At 33.3% G+C, this 24398-nt stretch overlaps 1 protein-coding gene across 17 annotated transcripts in view; it reads right to left on the bottom strand.

Annotated features, from left to right (window-relative positions):
- LOC141454708 (somatostatin receptor type 2-like) overlaps positions 1 to 24398 on the bottom strand; it is a 177543-nt gene that overhangs the window by 83076 nt on the left and 70069 nt on the right. Inside the window, exon 1 of one of the 17 annotated variants that reach the window (XM_074129245.1) lies at positions 20339 to 20357. The exons of 15 other annotated variants lie outside the window; for them this stretch is intronic. The gene's annotated coding sequence lies outside the window, so the exon portion shown is untranslated. Of the gene's footprint in view, positions 1 to 20338; positions 20358 to 24398 lie in introns of those variants that run through there. One more of the 17 variants, XM_074129247.1, reaches the window with a different exon arrangement.

Raw genomic sequence — 24398 nt, 5'->3', positions numbered from 1 at the left:
GCACAGTGACTGAACATTTGAAATTCGCACTTTGTTACCTTTCTATAAATGATTGAACCAGCGTTATTAACCATTTTCAAGGCGTGTTGCACAAATTTGCAAGTGGTACACCAGTCTGGGAACCACTTAAGAAGTGGCTAAGAACACTGAAGAAGTGGCTATTCCGCTGGAAATTATAATTTACTACCTTAACTTTACAAATTTAAAATATTCAAATATAAAATAAAAAAAAATAAAAATAAAAACGGCTACATCGCTGGAAACTTATTTATAACTCATGAATATAAAATTTGCCAACTAAAGGGGCGAGAATAATGAACGTTATCTCAGTAGGTGCGACCGCCTCTCTTCAGTACCATGAAGTTGAATGTATGTAAGCATCACGTAGCTGTTATATGTTAAGTATCACATGTCATCCTACGTGATAATAACAGTTTGTTATAAAAAAAATATGTGTAAAAACCATATTGCTACCTACATGCTAAATATTAATGGAAATTTATTAAAGAATGAAAACAGTAAACTGGTGCTAGCAAATCTGGAGCTCTATTCAAAATGTGAGTTGATTTATGTTATGAAATGCGCTGATTTTAAAAAGCTTTCTATAAAACAAAATGAGACATTATTTACATAGATGTTTGGCCACTAGGTGTGGGGGGCTGATATATTATTATGAAGCCCTCGTAACTTCACTAATTTCTCTTCACAAAATAATTCAAATAGGAATGAAAGCTTCGTAAATGAGAGATACCGATGGATTGAAAGGGGGACACATTCAAATTTTAGACCACATATATCTAAGTACAAAAAGGTTCAATGTTGAACGTTTCGACCATTCTAAAAAACTTCGGGGATAATTTTAATTTATTGTTTGAATTAATGAAACTTTTATTTGTTTAATATAATGCCTTCTTTGTAAAGGCACCAGAGAGAGTAACGGAATTTTTGCAATTTTAGAATTCTTGTAATATTTGTAGTTGTCATTAACGACAGAGTTCTAACTTGTGGCCGGCCGGCTTGTGATGTTTGAATTTTAAAGAAAACAATATGAGCAATTTTTTTTAACAAAATTGAGAAAAAAGCTGAAACAACACCTCTATAAAGTCGCACTTCCTCTTGATGGATTTAACAGGAAACCATAATCCCCGGAAATGGCAACCGTATATAAAAACGGAATACCTGGTTCAAGCTTGACGGGATTTTTTTTATATATTCTATTCACAGACGCACAGAACATATGCATGAACCAAATTACACGCTATAATACCATGATGTATACTTGTTTTATTAAAGCTGTAATGATAATATAAAAAATCCAATAAGTTGGCAATATGAGCGCAATGTGGAAATAACAGTTCGAACCGGTGGGGCAATCAATTCGAACGGAGGGGCCGTGCAATCGGAGGAGGGAACCACGCACACCTGACGCCCGCTTTAATGAATAAACTGGAAATTTGTGCCTGGAAAAAACACACAGGTTTCAATAAGGTTGAAATCTAAAAATTTAATTTTGGGATTATTGACAACGTGAATACCTTTAACAAAATTAAAACTTAATTAGCAATAAATTAAGAACCTTTTTCTTAATTAAACTTGACTGATACATGATAAGAATTGATTTTTAATTAAGTAACTGAAGTAACCTTAATGTCTCCTTTACATTAGTGGTAGTAGAATGTGATAAACTAATTACAATGAAGAACGAAATTAATTTAATTTCACTTTTACGATGTCTTGAATGACGAAACCAATTAGAAATAATCATTTCGTTTATAGAAATGGTTCAAGAATAGGGTATCTTTTTCAATTTTTGTTAGCTAAATATACCAGAAAAACTGCAGATATGCAAATTGCAGTTAATACTGCACACTAGAAACTTGTGCATCTTTGTTTTTTGCGGGATATGAAGACGGGAACGAAGTTGCCAAATTGTAGGTAACCTTAAGGGCAATGCCTTATTTCGCATTAAGTCTTGATGAAATCATTTAAAAGGAAAATCAAATATAATTTACTACATAAAAGAGAAATAAAAATAAATGTAAAAAAAGAAATAAAACCATCTTTATTAACTTAATACTTTTCAGAATGATGTTCTAAACAACTTCCATTATTTGGTATTTATTCCGTTAATTCTTTTTAATGGGGCCTCGTTTGACAGATGGCAATAAAACCCTTGTGCATAGCTGCAGATAGAGAATAATCCTAGATTAGTTTTAAAACTTTCAAAGGATTTATTTTAATGGGTTTTCATTGTTTTTAGAAAAAGCTTTAAAAAAACTTATTATCTCAACTCAAATAATTAGTATTACAATAAAAATTAAAATTAGTAATTAATGGCGTTCTCAGCAGATTGCAAAAGTTATCTCTCTAACAGCAAGTTTTATCTTTTAATGAACTTCAACATCAAGATTTTTGGTATTGAAATAACCAAGGAAAATCATTTCATTGTTCTGCCAGCTCCATTTTTATTACTATATGTATATTTTTCCAGAAATAAATCAGTTCATGCAAATAATAAATATGCTTATTCTCAAAGAGAAGAAATAATAATAATAAATAATAATGTAATATCTACCTTCTAAAATATGTCCAAATACGTTCTACAAATATGTAACTTCTTACTAGACATACAGAACAAGGTAAAATATTAAACATTTCTGAAAAATATAATGTTAAAAATTAATAGGTCGGCTTCAAAAATTGATTACAAGAAAATTTACATTTTACGCTCAGGATAACAGAGTATAGAACATCAACTAATACTCGGAGAATTGTAGGCCAATGAATGAATGGATTATAAGAAACTGGAATGGAATCCTGATTCACCAATCTGAGTTTACATGCCTGATCACGTGTTGAGATGCCTAAAAATCCTAGAAATCTTTCTAATAATGCGGACAATCTCCAGCAAAACCATTCTGCTTGTTTATATTCGTTAAACGCTACGTTAAAAGGCAAAACGGTACACCATCTGCACTTGTGCGAAGGGAGATGATATTGGTGGGATATGTACTAGAAGTACTAGTATGCACTATTGGATTACATAAGTGATAGGAACATGCCGAAATGGTACTTCGGAGAAAAGTACCAACCTCCTTATCACATAGCTTCCTATAATTGAATTTCCAGGAAAAACGGTTTCACATAAAAGTTGCAGACAACATGTACGTAAGTAAGCTAAGTATAAGGGAAAAACATTGAAGTCGTTTTTGAAAAAATCTCAATAAAATGATTTTAAAAAAATACTCTGCAGAGGTGCATTTCCGGCCCTTGAGATTTAATTCGCTTAGTTCCTGTCATGTCCCATGGGGATAGTAACAGGAAATATAATTTCTAAGGTTCCTGCGATGAGCTGGGACGTTTATTTATACTTATGTATAAATATGTATAAATTATGTATGCTTATGCACCTATATCCACAGACCGATTATAAAAAAGAAAAATGATATCGGGAGGCGCTCAAAACTACTCTTCCGGTGAAGCTCGAAATAGAATATTTATGATTGCCCCAAACCTGGTGAGGGAAAGGAAATGGTGATCTAGAAAGGAAATGGAAAATATATTGCTTTTACATAGAATTAGACCAATGAGACTTGCAACCCAAATGAGCTATGTATTCGGGGAATTTACAAAATGGCGGCAAATGTTCGCTAGGCAAAGTTCGCTTCAAGTTCCAAGTCATTTCAATCGACATTCGCTCAACTCAGTAATAATTGCGCAATTATATAAATTACTAGATTTAATGTATAAAGCGCTGAAAAAAAAGCGGGATTGCTTAGAACTATGGTGACCAATCATAGTGCAAGATTGCCAGTGGATGGCCAGGGTATGTACTTCTAGTACGTACTAGAAGCAGAACTACCCAAAGTTGAGAATTTGAGATAGGAACTTGAAAACAGTAAATAACATTGAAATTATAAAAACTCTAATCTTTGGAATTCCAACGGTGTAATCTAAACAAAAAGACGATAGCCAACTTGTAAAACTCCAAATATAAATTCGAGATTCTCCAGCAGGCTAATTTCATACCGTCAACTACGCTATTTCGCTGACTAAATAATTAGCCATAACTATATCCAGTTCTATACTTTATATCTATCTGTAAATAGTTCACTAAATTAGTTATTTCAAAGTGCTCTGAAGTCTATATTTCTAGGTACTGGTTAGTTTTCATTAGGTCTTACAAATATCTTTTATATGTGCTACTCCTTGCTGTTTGATGCTTGACTAAGTTGGGACTTTGTACTCTCCCAAATACTCAGCATTTCTAGAGAGAATAAAACTTACCTCTTTTTGTTTTGTCTAATTGGAAGTCACAAAGTAGAAAGTTAATAAAACTAATTTTTTCATTCGTTCACAAGTGACGTGCAATTGTAGAGATGCAGTGAAAACACCTGTGGAATGTGTAGCACCGTATGTAAATAGCTATGTAAAGGAATTCTAAAAGTTTATGTATGCTAATCAAAGGTAAAGGATATTGAGTTAATTAGTAGAACTATTTGAATATTCCCTACTTTCCAATGAATAGAACAGTATTCAGTTACCACCTTCTAGACAAGTTTAATCGTAACGTATTGATTAAATTAGACGGGAGTTTCGATACTCCTTATGAACAAATAGTCTTGTGTTTCTAGTAAAAAGATAACTCAAGCTAACAATGAATATTCATTATCTTATACAGCTTTCATTAATATTGTAATGGATGCGCCTTGAACTGATAACATCTGAAACGTAAACACACCACAACTGATAGTTAATTCTGTTTTTAAGGTACCTTGATTACCAGAGAAGGCCAACTACCATCTCATTACGCTTTTCTTATGAATGCTATCCGGAAATCCAGACTAGATGCACCAATTCTCATTACAATGTCCATTAGGGCAGTTTGGATTATCCATCCGTTGAATAAACTAATTACAAAGGAGTTAATAGCAAACAGAGCATCCTAGATGGCAGAGAAAATTATGTCTTGGCACTTGATTATCTCATCAGCCCAAATATATAAACATATTGCAACTAGCTCTGTCTGAAAAGCTGATTTTTTGGGTTTTACCAAGATATCACACCCCGAATTCGCGCCATACAAGCCTCAGAACCCTATTTCTCTGTACTGATCGTTAAAGTTTTGAAGTAACAACAATGAATCAATAAGTATTATTGATGGTCAAACATTTTCAGATTATTTATAAAACAAATTCTCCAAATAACTCAAGAGAAAAAGTAAATGATCGCGTTTTTTCCTAAATGAAAAAGTAATTCGTTTCTAAATGCGCCCTCAGTTGCTGACATCAACCTTCAGTCTACAAGAATTTAGTGAAGTTCAGGGACATTTAACTAAAATCATCTAAACTGGTCTTATTAATTATGAAAGAGTGCCTAACGAATTAGGTTCTTAACCATCGTACACACATTTTAGCCAATTTCAAAATAAGCACTTCCGTCGTTGAAAAAAAATGAATTACAAAAATGTAACCGATCACTACCACCATTCTTCTCCGTACAGAAAGTTTGGAATATTTTTTAGGGCATTATTTATTCGTAAACATACTAATGGAGAAAGCGAAAGAGAAAAAAATAACATTATTCAATGCACCAATTACGTAGAATTAAGGTTGAAAAAAAAATCCAACATACTTGAACTAGAAAGGACTCTTATAACTGCTGAAACACATTAAGGTACTACTGCAAGAAGGGCTCTCCAGTTAATTGCTTATTCTAAAATAAATGCCAATTTTCCTTTTCATTAAATTTTACTCTTTTCCGTGCTTTATATTTCATTTATTACGACTTTTCATTCAATAGTAAATAATAAGCAATTGAAAATGAATTCTCTGCATACATTCTATAACTTACAAGCAATAAAATTGCAATTAGCAAATCTGATACAATTTTTTTGTGTGTAATAATTAAAACTAAAAAAGAAAACTAATGGATTGATTACTAGATTGGTTTAAAGTAAACCGTGGAGGGAGGAATAGATTGTCAGAAAATTAATTTCTCTTCGCTTTTATTTTCTGCAAGAAATATGTTGCTGGGGAATCGTGAATGGTTCTGTACAACAGCAATATAATTAGTAATTTAATTAGATCGCTTATTATTATTATAATTAATTACAAATATGAAAATTAATTAAATTAATTGTCTGGAAATCTTTTGAAAACGAAATATAATAACTTCAAAGATACCCTTTGTCTAAATTTATAGAAGTTCCTGAACCTTGCCAGTTTAAAAGTCAACCTCCTTGGCTAAAATGTCTTTTAAAATGGCGTTGAAAGTAAATCCCTAAAGGACTTTTAAAGGAAAGACAATCGTTGTTGGCCTAGTAAGAAGAGACAATGTCACTTTGGCAGACTCCCTCTCCTGACAGGAACAGCTAGTGCAAACATTAAATCTGGGTTTTGTCAACTGAACAAACCAGCCGTTTTCAATTCATCAGGGGTTTAGCTGCAAACATTGTTCTATTCATAGAATAAACTGGAACAAAATTACGTTATTTTAATTTTCAATCTTTATTAGAGCGTCACTTTTACCATTTATCTCTTCTTCTAAGCTATTTATTTTTGAAAGTGCAGTACGAGGCCACAAAAAGCAAGGAAATAAAGCAATTAACATTTAGTCTGTCCGGTTTTAAAAGATGATTTTTTCTTTTCTTTTGTTTTTTAAATAATAAAACTTAAAAAAAAGGTTACTCATTCTTCGTGCGCTGAGCGTTTTTATACCGTGAAAGAAGTTTATAAAATTTGCCGCTTCAGTCTCATTGAAGATATAGTAGCCACCTTAGGCGCCACGGTATCCGAGCGGGTTAAAAGGCGAGACCTGCAAAGCTGAAATGCATTGTGGTACTGGGTTCGATTCCCGGTCTTGGCCTTGGATTTTATTTAATGATTAAATGAGAAATAGTAAAGTACGTTTGCTAGTCGCCTCCGTCCACGACACCTAGTAAATGGTAGTTGGACGTTAAGCCTCGCCTGAAAAAATAGGCGATTACTTTACTTTACTTTTTAGTAGGCACCTTAGAGGTTGGCCAGAGAACTGCCTACGCTAAAAGATCTAAACAGCTAAATAATCTCGGTAATTAAAAATAAAAGTAAGACCGCAAAACAAACGATGGAGGACAGATCTCAGATTACTGATGTACTAAAATGTTCTGGCTCATCAATCGAGTGATTCCGAAGAATTAAGATCATCAACCAGGATGTACTCACTATAAAAGACCTTGGGACTAGAGAATGAACAACAATTAAATATTTATCTTCAATAAGATACACCTTATCACATCAAGTAGAAATGTCTAACCTCCAAAAGCAATATGATTTTCTTAGGAGAAATTCAAATACTTCAGGATGCTGCTTATTTAATTGAAATCTATTTCTTGTTTATATATTGGACTTATTATTTTTGGTCTGCAAGGAGAATACCTTCCAAACACGAGATCTACTTATTCATTAACTGTAATCATCTACCTAACGTAGACTGTAAAAGCTAAGTTTTGACATTATTATCATTAGTAGTAGTATTATTTTCGAACCTTAGATAGCGATGAATGCAACAATAATGTACGATTTCCTAGTCTAGCTATTGGTCATCTAAACATTTGAGGGCAGGAGTTCAAAATTACAGTTATTTGCAAATGGATGTAAATATTACGGCTCCAATCCCAGAGCCACAATTCTGGTGGGTAGTTACAATGATACTATACAAGTTGCTAATTATTCTCTAGGTAATACTTGGACCAGTCTCACTTTCCAAAGCTTATTTTATTTCGAACTAGATCCTGGGATTGCCTACTAGAATGCAATTAAATTCACTTAGCCTTGAATCTTGAGCACGATCATGGCAGTATTTCAGTAATTGGCTATTTTGAGTCTGACACTACTCCCAAATTTCAATTAATTATCTTCTCTTTATTATTCTAAACGAAATAACTATCGCATTACAAGGTGCGATGAGGTATCCCCAGAAAAGACGGTTGTTTCCTGCAGATCATTCTACTATCAGAACAACCTTCTCTCTAACAGCCACTTCTGTCTCTACTAAGTGAAAATATGCTTTCACTCGGTATCAATCTTGCACGCAGAAGCGACAAATAGAATTAGGATGAGACTGTTTGTTGAGTTGATCAAACCGTCGACGCCACATCGCCTCTCCCATACATGTTTGTCAAAATATGACTGCTGACCAAGCCATATGGGATACAGGCCGACTAATGTCGCCTACCGGATTTGTCCCACAACTGCTAACTCTATTGTTACGGCATCTGATAACAGAGTTTGTTGTCCACAGTAACAACCCTTTGGGAAGTTCGCCCAGCCATATTAAATTAAACTTGTTGGCTTCCAGTGTCCAGTTTGATGCCGAGAGCAACATTCCATAGTAACTTTGTTTTGACATTCCTCCAGTTCTGACTAGGCCATCATGCCACCAGCCTGCAATGTAGGCTTTGCCTCATTAATTAATATAAAAAGCGAACAGAAAATTGACTATTTTGTTAGGCATCTACAGAACAATTGTTTATAAATATTGATCTGAATTGTCGCCATAATCAAAAACACTGATCTAAAACTTTCGGTTGGAGAGAGGACGTGGATCTGGAGTATTGTAAATAATAAAATAAACATCATTCTTATTTATGATGTATTTAAACGATCGCGATGGAAAGCCAATCATCACGAGTTCAAAGCTGATTAATAATGAGATCCTGTTTTCGCCGTCTTCGTGATTATTATTATTTTTAAATGGCACCGCGTATTTAGCGAACAAAAAAAATATAAGAGGCCAGTAGAGTGATAAACTATCTTGTAATAATGTACCTAAACGGTAACTCGTGCTATTTTTAGCATCCCGTCAACATTAAACTCTAACATGACATAAATATATATACGCGTACAGCTATAAATGTCAGCGAGCATCATCATCAAGCAGGTCCCTCCTAATAATATTTTTTACATCTGTTTTTTTTTTTTTTTAATATTATACATTTAAATATTTATCATTCATTACACTATTCTAGTGAACCATCAATATGATTTCATCTCACACGATTTTCACTGTTACTGTTTCTTCGTTACAGGTTCCTTGCAATAAAAATTAACGCGATACGATGTCACTGCTGAGTCTGTTACAAAAAGAGCTGGACATCCTGATGCTGCATATTACTAAGGACCTTTAATACCCGCAAGAGTCTACAAAAACCACCTTACTAACTGCACAAAATACAAAATATAAACTTGTGTGCAAAACATTATAAATATAATGGGAATGAGAAAATTAGCACAGAAAAAGCAGGTTTTTAGTTTGTTTTTTTTGAAATCTTGCTCAGTGTTTTCTAAACATCTCAATTGAACTGTTCGATGGAGACGAATGTAATGGTGTTTGAGGAGATGTTGGTTGTAGATGTTGATGGATAAATAACACCTTGTATTGGTATAAGATATTATATATGTATTTGACTGACTGCCAAGGACTGTATACTTTACACTACAAGAACAGAACAGACTGACTGACGTGGCTAAAACGATGTGTACAATTAAAGTGTAAGACTTTGAACAGAATCCCTTTTTGACTTTCCTCTCGTTTTTATATACATTCGCCGAGCCTCCCTTCTCTGTGTGCCGAGGGGGCTGTCTCTTTCTCTCTGGCTAGAGTGGGTGAGTGGTGGGGTTTCACTACCCCTACGCTAGAGTGGATGAGTGGTGGGGTTCCACTACCTTTACACGAAATATGTTTCTAAACCCTTCAAGTAGTCTTAAAAGATTTTGTAAACTACAGACATACTGTATAGATTCGATTTGATAAAATAACAAATTAATATTATAATTCCTTTTAAACCAGATTTAATTTTTAATGCCAATATTTTAACAGAACTTTCATATTAATATTGACACTTGTTAATCACTGTTTACATCATATAACTTTACGATTGGTATATGTTAATAATATTTAATCAATCTCAGATTAAAATTGTACACGTGTTCAGCTTTAATCTCTCGATAATCTCAAAAAGTTGCCTCCACTTTGTTATGATTAATGTTTACCTGATTTGTTTAAATATCAGATTCATTGTACTGTTTGTGAAACGAAATTACATCTATTAAATGGATTTCCATGCTAACTGTATGATGCTCTGATTTTTGTATTTTTTAACTTCGTTTAGTAAATTAACTTTATTTATTTACTTTATTAACTAAGGCACCTCAATGATGTCATTAATTTAGCCATTAGTTTCAGGATACTTCCAACTTCAGGACATTACTCTCTCTCGTTGCAAGTAACTGTCCGGATAGTGAGTCAGAGGGGCTTCTCTTGAAAGAAACTTTAAGGTCCGACAGGAGTCTAGCTCGGGATCTACGGCTTGGAGTCTGATGCACTAACGACTTAGCTAAATCCTATCTCATTGTTATTTCTATTTTTAATTTAAGACACATTTTTCAGTGCACAGTCTCTGGTCTGCGGCCTTTTTACAGACTATGGACAGTGAGCTTTAAAAAGCTCCTAGGAAGAGAAAATTCAAACGCCAGCATAATAATAATAATAATTTAGTATTATCATTATGGGTGAAAGTTCGAAACCAATCAGGATTAAGATAAACATGCAACCTACCACGGATAAAATCAGAGTTTAACTAGCACTGCATGCAAACCAAATTTTCAAAACTATCAAATAATAGCCAGTATAAAATTTGAGTTATCTGTTTTTAAAACTAACTTTCGAAACAGTTTCTATTGTTTGCTAAAATAGTGAATTCACAGAAAAAATTTTAATCAATGTTTAAATATTTAATTTAAGTCAGTTTAATCTTTTTTTGGGTGCTAATTTTGAGTTTAAAACATTGATTATCTATATTTCTGAGACTGTACATATGTATCTGAGATTGAGTGTGGCGGACCAAAGTTGAAACTTGGTCGTGAGTGATATTGTCAGTGCACTGTGGTTTTATTTGTGTTTGTATATAGTTATTTTCCGAGCGTGTTACATTATCTTCGAATTCTCCCCCATAAATCTTAAGAAGTTTCATCGATAGAGTGAAAGGTCGGCAGACAGCGGGGGCCAAGGACTCCCGGATAATTAGTCAGATTAAATAATTCTACCATTAACCCGAATGTTACTAATCAATCAATCAATTGTAATAATGCTAACTTACTTGCTAACATGATGGAAGTGGTAAGTACTAGTACTCTGGATAAGGATAATAATATAAACAAAAGTACACTGAAGGTAAATAAACGCCCCAATGAGGAAAATATTGCATATAGTAAGTCTAAGGTTCACGTACAAGAGGCTAACTCAGGTAACTTAAATTATAAAACTGATTACATAAAAAATGTACTACAAAATAGAAATAAAGTAGGCGATAAAGGTCCTTATATTGTGAATTTAAAGGGCAATATGGGTAATCTGGGCAAGGTCCATCGTATGGCATTAGGAAAGTGGCTACTAAAGACATCTATGACGTATAAAGATGATGTATTGAACATCGCAGTTACAGGTAAAAACCGTATGAAAATAGTAACTAATATTGCCCAAGCAGCCAACGAATTACTTAACTTGGATATCCTTAAAGAAAGGGAAATTTCAGCTTATATTCCTAACTTTAGAATTCATAGTACAGGGGTTATTAGAGATGTCGATATAGACTTAGAGGAAGAAGAAGAAATATTATCGGAAACAGTAAAGATACCATCTGAATATTAAATGAAGATAAAATTTATTTATTTTTGGTTATTCTAACATCAAAGTGAAGTATTTATAATATATGTTAGATACAACCAACTTCTAAGCAACAGAAATGTGGACACATTTTGCACATTAAATGAGTGTAAAACTATATTTTATTGGTAAAATTTTGGTACAAACATAAAGAATATAATGTGGTAGAGCGCAGGATTTGAAAAGTTTTATTTCAACTCAAAAATAATCATAATAAAAATATAGAGAAACCAAGTTCGAAATATTAGCCGAGCAGAAAGTTTATAATCATTGGGAACATATACCTGGTCCTAACCCAAGCGCAAGTTTAGTACTTATCCTTAGATTGCTTCAACTCAATCAAGCTTCCAAGGTTAGACAAGTAATCTCCGTAAATCCTTCTTTCAAATATACAATATTGTGAGTTTATACTTCTTCTTTTTTTCTTCGCGTTCTTAAATATATTACTCGCCAAGATTTTCCATCATTCCAGTATGTTGGAAAAGGATCAAATTTTCACGAAGGGTCTTTGCAAAAGAAAATACTTCAAGAAAGATACTCTTTTGAGTTTTCCTTTTCAAGAAAGAAAGGGGGAGAATGCATCTTCTGCTACGGTCTCAAGGCTTTAAAAATATTGCAAGAAATTGAAGAATATTAAAAGAATAGTTATATTTGATTTTCATTCATCAGACACTGGTAACTCATTGCAGTTCTTTACTTGGAAGAGGCCGAGTGTCAAAGCAGTCTTAAACTGGCCTAATGCCATTTTTTAGAACCTCAGGAAGGCTAAAAAATAATAATAATCCAAGAAAATAAAATAAATACATAAAAGAAAATAAATAAATAAAATTAAACACTCCCACAAGGTCTTCTAAACGGGTATTTAAATAGATACCTCATCAGATATTTTTGTAGAGCGAATATTTTCGTTCGATTGTTTTTTGAAATTATTTGCAATAATAATATGTAATGGAAAGTAATTTAGTATGCATTATGTTAGCATTTTATTTACTCATGTATTCAAGAAAAAGATTGTATATAGGTATAGAAGTATACATATGATGTACAGAGAATATATAAGATAATATTTCTTTTAAAGCGATTTTTCCTTAACAAATGGTTTCTATCGACTAACAACAATATCATTCCAAGTAGACATTGCTTACATTCTTCTTGGTTCAAGTCCATTTTCCTTCTTAAATCACTCTCCATGCTGCTTTTCGTTGACCTCTTCCATTCACTATTTCTTCGATCTACCCTTTATCAGTCTACTGTCCGTGTTGATTCATTTAGGCAGCCGATTTTCGTCTATTTATTTTCAAATGTCCCAACCATAGAACTTACTTTTTTACCTCTACCTTTCTGTTAACATTCCTATTTCCGTCCCTCTTTGGGTTCTTTGCAAGTTTCCTCGTTCAATGCTCGGTTTTCCTTTTTCCCCTCTTATATGATATATTGCAATATTTAGAAAAACAAGAGTACGAAAGTGAAGCAACACTGAATCCTTAATGCGAAAAAAAACTTGACTAAAAGTACTCCAAATAATGTACAGATATTCGGTTAAAAGCACAGATATACTCGTATTCTCTTCATTTATAAACACAGATATATTCTCATTTCATTTATATACACAGATGTATATTCCCTGACTCCTGTCAGATACTTTTTAATTAAGTTAAAACAATAATTTCATTTTTTCGTATTTGAGGTACCAAAACCACAAATGTTTGTTTTTCTTCAATGAATTTACTAGAAAGGGAGAAAGAGAATTCGGCAACCAAAAGTTTAATTTTAAATGAAGAATTGTTTTGATTTAATTTTTTTTTTGTATAAAAACACAATTGGTATAAATAAACAATTGGTATAAATAAACAATTTATGTGTCACAGTGAAGGGAAGGGTTGAGGTTTTGGGAAAAACAAAAATTATATTCCGCGTTCCGACCAGATATTTAAACTTTATTTGTTTTGTTGTAATATACCTGTGATTTTGTTTGTGGTTATTTGTTAAATTGGATGAAGTTGAATAACATCATCATGGCAAACAATAATGTAAAATGAAATGCATCTCTTTTAATAACGTTTCAGCAAACTATAGCAAATATTGCATAACAATAATGCATTCTAGTTTCTATCATGAAGCTTTAGCTTCTAAAATCCTACCTTATCTCTCCGTTCATTAACAAAGTAAATACGCAGAATAAACTTAGTGAGATGGATTAAGTAAATGCATTTAACATCTTGCTCAACAAAGCTGTACATTCATCAGTTTACTACCCTGAGATTATGTAAGCAGCAAGTTGATTGAAGATGAGAAGTTGATATCGTTGAATATGTGAACCACTTTGCAACTACACTCGAATATGTCTGAAGGAACATTTATAGAATAGTGCAGGGAATCTGGTTCAGATTCAAAAACCTCCAAGGTTATATTAATTTTAATTGTGGAGTTGGAGAAAGATGAAAGTTTTTTTAACGATAGGAAATATAGGTAGGTCTTACCATTGTAAGCAATAGTTGCAGCGGTGATTGTAAGTACACAATTTGAAATGCGGAGAAGTAGTCGCCAAACTCTACCAATATACTTCTTGTGTAACTTCAGCATTCACTCGAGCAATCATGACGAGTCTACTTCTTGCTTTACAATCATTATTAACAATTAAATCAGAAATAGAACTAGCTCGGTCGTGTGTGAAGAATACACTCAGTTATTGATACCTTTATAAGTGTTTACCTTATCACTTCATTCATATCATTAACACTTTCATCTTAATCATCACACCATTTCTCTCATTCCAGCACACTACAGTGAATTGTAGAGTTTCCTTATGGATACACTAAACCCAAACAGTAGAGGTTGTAGGATACACAAACGAACTTCCTCGGCTAGTCCTGAGGTTACTTAAGTTTTGCCGGAGTAACTGCTAATACTTGGCAAGAACACTCGTAAAGATGTAGCCAAGGTAACTTCCGCAAGATCTTGAAGGATTCTACACTCTTTCATCTAATGCTTGGAAAATCGCCGAATGTAAGTAGTGTTTTTTTGGGGGGGGGGGATATCCGGAGGTTGGCCATGTTCTCTGTAGTGGCATATCCACTTCCTCCACCAACCACAAAAATAAAAACATTGTTTCAGAGAAATTTTTAAAATAAAAGTGATCCGGCTTCATGCAGCAAGTTATAAAAAAAATACCTAAAGTATCTCCTGAAAACAACGAAAGGCTGGAAAACCTTCTGTAAAAGAATCATCTTCTGATTAAAAAAAGAATTTCTTTAAATTTTTACTTCAATCTTAAAATATTCTTAATTAATTACTAACACTATCCATCACCGGTGAACTGTAAAAAGCTCCTAGAAAAAGAACATCTAAGGGCCAGCAGCTGGATTCGAACATAAGACATTAACCTATTGTTCGGGCGGATATTGAAGTGAGTGGTTGGTTGAAGTACTTTGGAGTTGGTTAATTGATTTGGCGCTGAAGTGGTAATTCGTAATGGTTGTTCGTATATCCAACTGCTTTCTAAGCCTATTTCATAGAAGGAGGGGATGACGGCAAATGGCGTTACTTCTACTTCTTTCCACTGTAGAATGTCTGCTGGACTCTATCGGCCATAACTTTTCTTAAAATGGCTAGAACTATCAATTCCCTACTATACTACACTCTAATAAACACTGGTACTTTATCATTTCTACAGATATATGTAAATAAATTAGGCGAGAGTATGGTTTGCCAAATGTTTTTGTTTTTTACTTCTTACTTCCCAGCGTCGGTATTTTTATGTTGACATTAATATGTTCAGTGAACCTTAGCACATATATACACTGTATAATATTGGAGATTATATATGTAGAAAGCCGAATTTGAATTAAATTAATTAAGTCCGGTCAATATAATCAATTTATACCCCACATAACAAACTGTTGTTCACCAAACTGACCCTACACTTATAGCCTAAGTTGATTTAGTGTTATCAAACTTTACCACTCACATAAGCTTAATTATCTTCACTCAAACTCCGTACGTAAATAAAAATTATATTTTTTTTTTCTGCTATTAAAAAACAAAAATTTGTTAAGTTTTTTCCCCAAGCATAAGCAGCCAAAAGGCACATTAGTAAAGTATGGTTGGATTTTCTTCTTTATATCTTGTACTGTGGACTTGATAAATCGCCTTTATGTGCACGACAAACATTTCGACAATGTGTGCCATGTGCCATGGAGATAATATTCTGTTATTGGATGCACGTACTGGAGAATTGTCTCTTTGCCTTATTCATTGAGTTTTGATAAAGTTGTTTGTGTTTGTTCATATTTAACAGAATTAGGAACGATTACATTATCACTAGTTTATTGTTTTTGTTTCTATTATTTCCTTTGTCAATATTCCTAAAGTGGTTGGTTTCGACAGTTAACTGATGTAGCGTCGAAGTGCAACATTTTCCTTGCTGTTATTCAAGCTTCACGCGTTCTGTTTCATTCTTTTCTCCATATTTGGTGCACTTGTCCACCATATGAGTCTAGTGTTTTGTGAGGCAGTGTCCTATGGTCTTTTTTTAGACGTTGTGTGCCACAGGCTGTAGGCAGTAAACATTTCGATGCACGTTTCTGCCAAGGCCTTTTAAATAAGACATAATGTATTTCTAAGCCAAGCCTGGTGGTTCTTGCAACATTTCGTTGATACTGTTGGCTTATTAGTTTCTTTCTGTAAGATTTTGCTTCGTGACTTTATGGATAGATGTCTTCTATTGTCTTACTGTGCACCATTAATTCTTTTGGCTTTATTAGTCAAATATTCACATTATGCATGTTATTTCCCTGAGGTTTTCGGAAGCCCAATCATTCGGATTAAACTTAATTTTTTGTTTTTGTTTTTACAGCTTAAAAACTAAAGTAAAGTTATAACTTGCCTATGGATAGTATTTATTTGACGATATGGCCTGCTGATTAAGAACCGAGATAACATTATCTAATGTAATAATATTATATGAAGGTGCCATCCTAGCTTGAGTGGCTACAGATTGTGAAAGAAATTTTTTTTTTTTTTCTTTTTTCGGATGGCGCTATTGGCCAAGAAGTCGATGCACAAAAAGAACAGTTATGAAGAACTTGAATAATAATTTCATTATACTTTTTTTAAAGGCTCATAAATATGCCAAAATATGTGCTATTATGCACTAAAAACCATTGTTACATGCCCAATGAACTAAAAGCTGATACGAGATAATTAAGTGCAATCACACACCAATCACTTCTATACATTCTTATTTGAGCATAACTTTGAGAGTAAAAATTTCAGATACGTTGACGGAATATAAAATGGTATTTCTCGAGGGATCAATCTTCATAAAGCTGAACTTTTACTCTACTAGATGGAAAAACAAGCACACTAATAAAATGAAAAGTAAACTTTAATCTCAATACAATCTAAGCAAACCGATATTTTTATTAAGGCCCATTTCAATCAAGATACAAGCAAAAAGGTCACAGAATTTCCCTTAAGAAATGAACGCACTTAAAGATAAATAAAAGTAACAGCCTCAATGTCAAGGAGGCGGCGACATGGAAGATTGATTAGTTTTTCCCATTCAGTTACCACCAGCTACCACTTTTCAAAAAGTTTGCTTTAGCACTCTTTCAATTCCTTGTGGTAATTCCTGAGGTTTTCTTAAAGAAGTCTTCCATCAAAGAACAATAAAATGTGTCTAACGCTAATTAGAAGTTTTGAGAGGACATCTTAAAAGAAGATAAGGTAGTAGGTATACCACGTTCTTTGCCACCTTCTTTACTTTTGTCTTCTTCAACAACACGAGCTCCCTTTAAGATTTGGTTGTGCCCATTTAAGAGCAGATGTTTTTTACCCATTTTTTAATTATGTCGTGTAGCTGCAAATAAAGAAAATTGCTGTGAATCTTACTCTAATTTAATATTTTTTATTTTTAACATAAGACTTATGTTTATTTATATAAACTGAGGTGCTAGACTCTAGAAAAGTGTTTGCACCCCTAGCTGCAGTCCATACAGCGAGCTCCTAGGAATAGAAAATAAGCTAGTAAGGCACTAGGATCAGAAAAAGGGAAGGTCATGGGTTTGAGGTAAGGTTAACGGGTTCTAGGCCAACTACTTTCCCAATAGTTTTTCCGTTTTCCGAAGACTCATAGTTATCTGTCCAGAATTCATCTTATTTTCTGCAACAAAAAAAATATACAATACGGAAGACAAAATAACCCTGATGAGTAGGCTTTGGACGCAATGACCACCAACTTTGAAGGTTCTTATTAAAGAAGTACAATGACTGTAATTTTGAGAGAAATAAGGCTGTAATTTTGTTGTTACTCTTCAAGTATATATATATATAAATATATAAAATAAGTACATTACTCCCTAATAAATAATATAGAAGCTCAAATGAACATGGCGAGTAGGCGTGGCTGTTGTTGATGTAACTTCGGGTGAGTAGTTTAGCTCTCCCTTAAGGGCGTTACGCCCCTGTCTTTAACAAGTTATTTTTATACATCTAACTTTATTTAAGTCCCGGAAAATATATGTAATAAAATATTGAAGTTTATAAAATAATAACATTTACATCTTAGTTTCTTTAGGCGATTAACTTTTAGATGTTTAGCAAATGAGTGCCCATCAAAAACTTCATATTTAAAAGAAAGAAAGAGAGCACAATAAAACCCCCAAAAAATACTTCAGATAGACTCATTTGAGACTGAGATTAGTATGAAAGAATCAGGTAATTTTTTATTGTATACTTTTATCTGTTGAACAAAATTACACTAAATAATAATAAATAATTTAAAACGTAATTTTGAATTTTAAACTAATGGTTATACAACTTAACACAACCTCAATTAGGAAGTAAAACAAAACAAAAAAAATTATGAAGTTCAACAAATCTTTTGCGAAACTTGATGACAGTTTTTAGACTTCCTACACCACACTTGCTGTCTGAGAGTTGACAGAAATATGAAGTCGAATTTTCTACCCCAAACTGACTGATCGACCTAAACACGTGTGCCAGGCGGATCAAATCCGGATATTATCCAGCGGATCTGACCACATTATCGTTTCACTGAACGGATTTTTCATTTCTCTTAAAGAGTTTCATGAAATTACATCCAAGGATTATTTCTACACTTTATATATATTCATTACAAGTTCTCAAGGCTAGAATAGTAGGTGAAAACGTATGCTCTTTGTATTAGTATATAATAAATTAGAAGTTAACTAAATGTTCTTTGTCAGTAGTGTTAATTTCAGGTGTTGAAAATTTCTAGTTTATTTTATCAGATTAGCCGTATCTAAGTAGTTATTCATTTTATTTTAAATTAATGTATCATTATTCTATACTTTAATTATTTTCGACTAACTCAGGATGTAATGGTTTTAATTTTTAATTTAAGATTCCTTAATTTTTGTAAATTGTTGAACATGTGCAGGACAGTCTCCTTGCCACAAGATGTATTTTTCTTTAGGCAAATAAAATATATTATATTATATTACAAGTTCTGCCCAATTCTTTAGACAATAAACTCCGTTCTCGATCTTTGCGAACAACCCTGCCTCAATCACAGCTTGGCTCTGATCTACATTCTACTAGGGACTTTAAATGCTACCGATGGGTTTTTCTTTTACTTTGCTTTTGATTATCTCTCTCCTACTTTTCTTTCAGATTTCTTTGCACATTAAAACTATGTATAAATACATAATAAAGTTGTTTAAAAATCTGTAGAATGTATACACAAAATAATTGCACAAATTTTATTAACTTTACGACCGTATTAAAAAAATCTAATATAATGCCTTTAATATGGAGAGATGAAGCAACAAGAAATTATTACTTTCATAACCATATGATAATCGGAAAATGACTCCTGAAGAAAACCCTTATATGAAGGTAGAGGGCGGCAGGATCTAATAATTCACGGACCACTTGCCCTTTACACGCTTATATTTTTCGCTTCGTTAACTTTCCATTAAAAAAAGAAAGGGATGGAAGGAAGAATTGGGCGGGCGGATCAAGAATCTAATATATATTCTTTTTCAAAGACTACAAAAGGATCAAAACGTTTAGTGTTATTGGTTTAAAGCAATAAATATTTATCAAAAACCAGAAATTTTTCTGCAAAACGTTTACGGTGTGAACGCTTTGTTGCATAATCTTTAATTGTCACTAGGCTTTTATTGAAAATTTTAATTGTCCTCAACTAAGGAGTGGTAGGAGCTGCTACATGAACAAGAAACCTCTTCAGCGATACTAGAAGCCAATCTTTTGAGAAAATTGTCAAAAACTATGAAACCTGTACTACAAATGTTGGAAACCCAAGACCAGTGATAAATTCGAGCGACAAAATTTGTGTTGAAGCGTCTGGCAACAATGACAAAATCGGAACGGCTTTTTTTTTTCTTCTTTTCAGGGAAAGCGCGCCGAAACTTGAACCTTCAGTGAAAACTCTCAGTTCGTAAAACTGACAGGGATTGAGCACCTCTTTTACATTATTTGATCACTTTGGGTCCCTCTCCATTACTCTCAAGAAAGTCAACAAAAACACAGGTAATGGAGCAGGCAATCAACAATGCAATAAACTTTTTTTAAAAAAACACAAAATTATGAAAGCAATAACATGAAATAAGAAAGAAATACTTACCGAAAACCAACTACTTCAGATATTGGCAAAAAGTCAGGTGATTATTGGTTACCTAAATAACTGGTAAACCACTATATTTCAATAATTTATCACTCGAGTAATTCTTAAGTTAGCTGACACTAGTTTTGGAGAGGAAACTAAAAATTTGAGAGAAAATAAATAGCAGAACATAAAAGAACAACTGGCACAGCAGAGTATGAGATAACTAAGCATATTTACTACGTTGTGGAACCGTTGTATATACTCGTATGTTTGTAAATATTCATTTAATTTACTGACATAAAATTACTGAGGGATGCGCCATAATAAACAAAACAATGCAGTTCTGCTTTAGTAACATTTTGTTCTATTTTAAGTTGTAACAAATGGTCCCATTTTATTGAAATAAGGTTAGATGAATTTTTATTGGCCATTAAATAGAAGCAATCAATCTTCTTCTTAATGTATTAACCTTCATTCTTTACAAAGATGAAAGAAAAATTGAGTAATCGATATAATTAGTTAAAGAATGAGGAAATAAAAGAGGAATAGTATTATTTTTTTGTGCTCTTACTTTAGTAACTCATAAGAGCCTTATTGTGCCTTAAATCCATAAAGCCTAGTGAAAGGGAACCAAGTATCGGACAGAGGTCGATGAAAAATCTAACAGCATCCTACAATCGACCCTGGACAGGCCCGAATCAACAATTTGGACGGTTGAAAACATCAGAGCTCTTCCATAAGGATGAGTACTGCGAGACCGAGCTCGTACGGAAATCTAAACAAGAGAAATTGGCACGTCAACAGCTAGACGAGGCCAATGAGGGGAGAGTAAGGCGCCCGATTTGGCCCTTCAGTCCATCTCCTGTCCGATCAACGATCCTAGACCATTCCAACACCTGTCTGGAAGTGAAAACACCAGAATTTAACGATTCAAAGCAGCCTGTTTATCCAAACAGATGCAAACCTCTTTCAACAGGGAGATACGAATCCGTTCATCCGAAATACTGCAAAGAATAACATAACATCGGTCTGGAAACGGTGGTCTACTCTCCAAGTAAGTCAAAGTAGAAAGAAGCTTTCAGATCTGCCGTTAATCCTGGAACCATTCTTGTAATATCTAAATTAATTTTTGGGTGATTCTCCAGACAGATCCAATACTAATCCTCCCTAGAAGGCATCCCAATATTATATAAATGGCAAAAGTGTAATATTATTATGGTAATAAATTAATTAACTAATTTCAAATCCCTTTTATACTGTTAACTCTTTATTAAATATATTAAATTATGAATTTTAAATTTATCTTTGTTAATGTAATTGGAATATCAGAAGACTAGGGAAAACACCTGAACAGTCGGAATGGTCGGAATTACCTGGCCATTCCGTTACGCGAACAAAAGATTCATTGTTCTTAAGGATTTATAAGAGTTAGCTTTCTATGAAGAAAAGATATCGAATTACTATAGAGATAGTTATGCTGTCCAAACAGTATAGTCGAGAAGCCAATAAGCTGCAAGTTAAGTATTGTTCTTTGGACACAGGGTGGGTTCTAAAATGTTAATATTCGGACAGAATAAGGGTCTATCTAACTTTCAGCTTCAGAACTATGTAATTGTTTTTATAAATCAGTTTTTCGTTAAGTGTTAATGTTCGTTTTCGTTACTGATAATTATTTTATTTTTTATTTTACCCGAAAATTAAATTGTTATTAAATATCTCTTTACATTATTCTCACACTTCGTGAAAAATCCTTCATCACGTCATTAACCAAATCCTCGGAGTCGCCCTCACTAGACTGAAAAGAAACTAATCGACGCTACCAACTTTATGAACAACGATCAGTTTTGTTAAAGTACTGAATTTAAGTACGGAAGTTCGACTAAACATTCTAACTCATCACCAATCCAATCCTTGTGTTCTAATCCTTCAAAAATTCTATTTTACCAAGAAAAATCGCTAGCTACAAGTACCTAAAAAACTTTTTGACAATGACTATCTAAAGTTAGTATGCTTATCGTAAATTTCATTTTAATACTGCAACCCACTCAAATCCTTTACTCTCTCTCGCCAACACCTGAAATCTGGGAGATTGAAGAGAAGTGGCTATGATCTATGTATGTAATGAGAGCATGCTCAATGAAGATGTCTTCTACAATGCAATATCCCGGAAAGGTAGACTTCCAAATAATAAATAGACACTGTCAATAGTAAAATCGCTAGAGACGAAATCACAAGACCCATTATTGACATTTTAGTCGTCGGATAAGAGTACGGGATAAGAGGCGACGGACTTGCCACCGTTTTCCATCCGCTTTTGCTTTTTGTCTGCACTTTACTTCTGATCGAAGACTGGCAGCAGTTATCCTTTTAAAAGCGTGCATAGAGATCGGTTTGCTCAGGTTGATCCATTTGCGCACCTCTTTTTGCCAATTCATCGGCTCTCTCGTTTCCTAGCAGCCCACAGTGTCCTGGAATCCATTGGAGCGCTATAGTCTTAGTGCTTTCATTGGCAGCCTCAATCGCTGCTCTGCATTTCGCTATGACTCCCGACTCTGCATAGCTAAATTCCAAACTAACTTTTGCTTTGTTTAACAGTACCATTTAAGTATAATGAAGGTCAATACCTTTTTTTGCATTAAAGCAAATATGAATACGTAACTTCGTTAAAAGTGAGTCATGTGAGTTAGCACCAGATATTTTCGTATAATGTCATTTAACAGGAAACCCTCCTAATCACAGGTACATAATCTCATTTCTCATTTCCTATTTTTTTTTAATGCCCTAACCCAACCATGAATGAGATAAATTTGACAGCTGATCATAAATTACAAACATAATGACAGCCGAATTATTCACTGACCTCAATTCTCCATGTTATTAAGGTTCGGTATGAAAGCCATATTTTTTTTTACTTAAATCACTTTGCAAAATCAGCAAAACTCACGATATATTGATTTAAGACAAACTTACAACAATTTTAATTAGCAATAACATTGGCATTTCTCTTCCGAGTATTTTTAAATCATGAACACAGCCTTTTACAATTTCCTTTTGAATGGACGAAAAGAGGTAATACTTGTCCTTCTAACGGTAATTCGTACTACGAAGAAACAGGAGAAGGGAGCGATGTTAAAAGTGATGCTGATGGGATTGATACTGCAGATTAGATCTCACACAAGAATTATAATGATAAATGTTGGAATATGTATGACCTAATCAATGGTCTTATGATCTCATAATCCTCAATGGAAAAAAAAGCAGAGAGGATTTCATCGGATCTTTAAACACAAGACTATTCCATTCACTTCTGTGACTGTGTGAAAATATGAAGAGTTAGCAGGGACACCAGACTGGGATGTCTGTCACTTTACGAGTACAATGGTTACTTTGAAGGTGGAGAGAGTCACATTTTAAAGACAAATTTGGTTTGGCCACCAAATTACGTAGGAGAATACAGCAAAAATCGATCTTTGGAAATGATGGCAATAAAATGTTGAACGGGGCAAAAAATTTGGACGCTGTAAACATCAATGGAATTGAAAAACTAAACGTATTTATTATTACTTTCTTTTTAGAATTCAAGAAGTTGATTTTGCGTCCAAAGAGTTTATTAACATTAGTTTAGATCTAATAATAGAGCGGTTTAAATAAGGCAATTTTTACAAAAGTTCACTTTACACATATAAGAAATTTCATAATTAATCCCCTACGTAATTAAATAAATTAACTTTGTAGGATGGATAAGCCCTGACGAGGTGTCGTCACCAAACCTACAGAACCTTCACACACACTTTTAATGTGTCCATTATCCACATAAATATCATTGACCCTAGATATCCATAGCGATAAATGAAAATAAAAAATAAATTACAGCACAAATAACTGTCACCCACATGTTCACAATTAAATCGTGGAAGAGCCATATAACCGTGTAAAGAGATTTAAATAACTTAATCAGTATTCATAATGGTTGTATGCATAAATTAATTTACAGACATTCATACAGTTTGTTGGACTCTGGGTTTAGAGAGAAATTGCAGTATATAATTCATATTAGTTCTGGATGTTTTTGTTTTGT

Source organism: Rhodnius prolixus, unplaced genomic scaffold, assembly GCF_049639745.1.
Source record: "Rhodnius prolixus isolate KJV_2025 unplaced genomic scaffold, Rpr scaffold_9, whole genome shotgun sequence".
Classification (NCBI taxonomy): Eukaryota; Metazoa; Arthropoda; class Insecta; order Hemiptera; family Reduviidae; genus Rhodnius; species Rhodnius prolixus.
The sequence above is the reverse complement of the archived record's forward strand: the minus strand, read 5'-3'. Positions and strand labels throughout refer to the sequence as shown.